The sequence below is a fragment of the Carlito syrichta genome, unplaced genomic scaffold (genome assembly GCF_000164805.1).
Source record: "Carlito syrichta isolate Samal-C Ts95f unplaced genomic scaffold, Tarsius_syrichta-2.0.1 Scaffold130390, whole genome shotgun sequence".
Lineage (NCBI taxonomy): Eukaryota > Metazoa > Chordata > Mammalia > Primates > Tarsiidae > Carlito > Carlito syrichta.
Window position 1 is genome coordinate 304,073 of NW_007074486.1, and position 3,300 is coordinate 307,372.

The window sequence follows — 3,300 nt, forward strand, 5'->3', positions numbered from 1 at the left end:
CGGCTGGCGCCGCTTCTTGGCCGCGTGGCCAAGAACCCAGGCTGGTTCTGAGCTGGGGCCCACCCTAAGAGGAACGAATGAATGACTTCACTGGTATTCCTTCTCCCCGGGCGAGAGAGACAGCACATTCATTCATTCACGCTCTAGCTTCCAGGGCGTCTTAATCGGGGCCTAAGGACGGGCCTCTGGGGTCCACAAATGCCCTGCAGTTGTTTGAAAATACCACGGTGTCTGCGTTTTCTGGAAGGAAGAGCTATAACTTTCCATGTTCCCAAAGGGGCTTGCGACCCCCCCCAAGGTTATAAAACCAGGGCAATGCTCTGCACACCCCCCTCCCCAAGTGATGACAGACCTTCCCAGTTCTTAACAGTAGCTTCTCCAACAAGCTTTTTCTAGACTATAGGTACCCGCAGTGTGCAAGTTTTCCACCCCAGACTCTGACCCTCAGGAAGGACGCCTATGGATCCCGCGCCTATGGATCCCGCCGAGAGAGCCGAGAGAGTCATTGATGATGCAATTCTGGTAGGAGGTACAGGGATTTCTACACAGTGGGCAAAGATCAGTGGACCAAAAGCACTTTCCTGATTTAGGAGCTTGGCTCACAGTTCTGAATTTCTGTAATCAAGAATGGATGAGAGCCAAAATTTGGATATTTCTGAGTCTCCTTGGAGCATTGGTCGAAATGCCCCCTGTGCCCACGTTGCAGTGCGTTTTAGGCCAATCTGGCTGGGCATGATGACTCATTCCTATAATCCCAGCTCTTTGGGAGGCCAAGGTGGAAGGATTGCTTGAGCCCATGAGTTTGAGACCAGCCTATGCAACAAAGCAAGACATAAAAAAAAAAAAAAAAAAAAAATCAACAAAAAAATTAGCTGAGCTTGGTGGCATGCACCTGTTGTCTCAGCTGCTTGGGAGGCTGAAACAGAAGGATCACTGAGCCCAGGAGATGGAGGCTGTGGTGAGCCATGACTGTGCCACTGCACTCCAGCCTGGGCAATAGAGTGAGACCTCAACTCAAAAAAAAAAAAATGCAGCACTATTCAGTATAGCAAAAACATGGAACCAACCGTGCTGCCCATCCAAACTGGACTGGATTTTAAAAAGTGTGGTACATATACATAATGGAATGTTATGCAGTCATAAAGAAGAACAAACATATGGACTTCACAGCAACTTGGATGGATTTGGAGTCTATCATATTCAGTGATCTATCCCAGAAACAAAGAACAGAGCACCACATGTTCTCACTCATAAACAGATCCCGAACATTTACCATAATACTGTAAGAAAGGATTGGTAATAGCAGGATATTGCTGGGGTGGGGGTTGGGAGGGACACAACATCAATAAAAGGGTACCTGATCTCAAACCAGGCAAAGTGGAGACCAAAGGGAGGCCCAAACTTTACCTGTATGATGACCACTTGTATATCTAATCCTGAATTGTACCCCACATCTTTAAAATAAAATAAAATAAAACAAAAGCCAATCTGCATGAGGAAAATAAAGGACTCTCAAGCTTCCTTCCTAATGCATCGTCTGCATTCACTGGGTTGTCAGCATGCTTCCCATGGGCAGGCAGGAAGGTGTTAACATGAGTAAGAAACAGTTCCTGCCCTCAGCAAACATCCAGGCAATGTAAATTATCCACGGGGAGTCAGGGCACCTAACTCATCTGGAGGAAGGGGTGAGGGAGAGAATATACCCTGCTTGAGCTGAATCCTGAGGGCAACTGGAAGTCAGGAAGTGGGCAGGAAGGAGGCATTATACCAAGCACACCAACAGCCTGGGCGAGCACACCAAGGAACAATGACGATTTCCGTGAGCACTCTGAATCCTGAACCTCAGCTCCTTAAGGAGTAACAAGATGATTTCTCGAGTTTTTTTCTTTTCTTTTCTTTTCTTTTTTTGAGTTGGAGTCTCACTCTGTCGCCCAGACTGGAGTGCAGTGGCCGCTCCCAGCCACCGCAGCCTCGACCTGCTGGGCTCCGGTGATCCTTCCGCCTCAGCCTTCCAAGTAGCTGGAACTACAGGTGCGCGCTACCATGCCCGGCTAGTTTTTGACTTATTGTAGAGATGAGGTCTTGCCAAGTTGCCCAGGCGGGTCTCGAGTTCTTTTCAAACACACTCAGAGGGAAAGGGCTTTTCGTAGCAACAAGACAGGGAACACAAGCTCTGGAGCCTGCGGAATGGGCAGGTAGCTAGGGTGCAGGTCAGGGGTACTATGAACTGGAGAATGCATGCAGCATCTATGCAGGCAGTTGCCACTTAGCACTCAGAGGGAATGAGAGCCTGGTGTGGCCAAGAGCCTGTCTTCAAGCATGCATTTTCACCAGGTACCTTCTGTTCAATGAAGTTGAGGCCCAAAGATGCCGCCATGCTTGAGTCTTCACATAAAGCACTGCAGCCTGACATACTACATAAAATAACTGACAGCCTGATGTAGGAGTATACTTTATAAGCAACAGCTGAGTCTCCGCCAATCGAGGCAGCCGCGTTCTGCCAGCCGCAGGAGGTCAGCTGACCCAAATAAGGCCCAGCACCAAGCTGTCACCAATCCAGCTGTCTCCAGGCGTCAATTCCGCTTTGTCCATCAATGTGGTCTGACCACGTTGCAGCCCAAAGTTCTTTGAACCCGTTCTGGTTCTGTGGGCCGCCTGATTCTAGAATCATGAGCAAAAACCAATTAAGATCTTTCAGCTAAATTTGTTGTCATTTTGTCTTATAACACTTCTGATTCTAAAATGCTGAAAATGAATTCGGAAAAAAAAATATATTTTAAGCCCTGGGAGGACTAAATAAAATGCATCGTTTGGTCCCATTTGCCCAGAGGCAGCTAGGTTGTACCAGTGGTGACTGTGTCAGCCCCTGGTCTCCAGCTCCAGGGAAAAGAAACCCTCGCTATCCCAAAGGTCCGCAGCCCTCGCTGTTTTCAGAGAACTCTAATCCGCCTTCTCCTAACTCCGCCCAGGCAGTTCTGCCTGGATCTGTGGTCCAGTACTACCCAGGCCAACCTGAGCCCTCTCTCCCGACACTCCTTCAAGGAAGCAAACGTGACAACCCCACCCCCTCATCTCCTCTTCTCCATCACACTTTTTTGTTCATTTATTTGATCTTCAAACATTAGTTGAGCGCTCCCTGTGTCCAGGCACTCCTCTCAGCTCTGGAAACAATATGAATAGACAGGCAAGATCCCTGTCCTCCCGTAAGTTACCTTCTGTTCAAGAACAAATAAAAACCTTAATAGTTGCTTACAGCCAGGCTCGGTGGCTCAGACTGTAATCCTGCGCCTTTGGGAGGCT